Below are 491 nucleotides of genomic sequence, written 5' to 3' on the forward strand. Positions count from 1 at the left end.
TTTGCATAAAATCAACATTTTTTGAGATAAAGTAGCTTTTGGTATAATTAGTGGGATGCATATGTCCTGATGGGGGGGGGATCTCTGTGTTGGATTGGTGGGATGAGGCCCATTCTTTCAGTTTCACAGCTATATAGGGCCCTACTACATGGCAGCATGCATTAAAAGTGGGATACCATCTTCTCAGTAAACCCCAGAGGTGGAAAATGTAGGTGGGCAAACTATGTCCCATGGGTCACAGAACGATTAAGCCCTGTTTCCTTATAATAGCAGTTTTTCTTTACTTATGAAATTACTGAGCTAGTAGAAAAAAAAAAGTCCAAACTATCAGCTTTCAGTCCTCCACATTCCCGTTTAATAGGACATTTTGTACTATGTATATTAAATGAAAATTTGAAACAAAAGAACTTTAGTCAAACTCCCCTTCCTCCTCCAGCTTTATTGGATAGTTTAAAATTACATTTCTATTTTCTAGGACTTCAGTTGCTTTT

This window comes from Chrysochloris asiatica, unplaced genomic scaffold, assembly GCF_000296735.1.
Source record: "Chrysochloris asiatica unplaced genomic scaffold, ChrAsi1.0 scaffold00142, whole genome shotgun sequence".
Taxonomy (NCBI): domain Eukaryota; kingdom Metazoa; phylum Chordata; class Mammalia; order Afrosoricida; family Chrysochloridae; genus Chrysochloris; species Chrysochloris asiatica.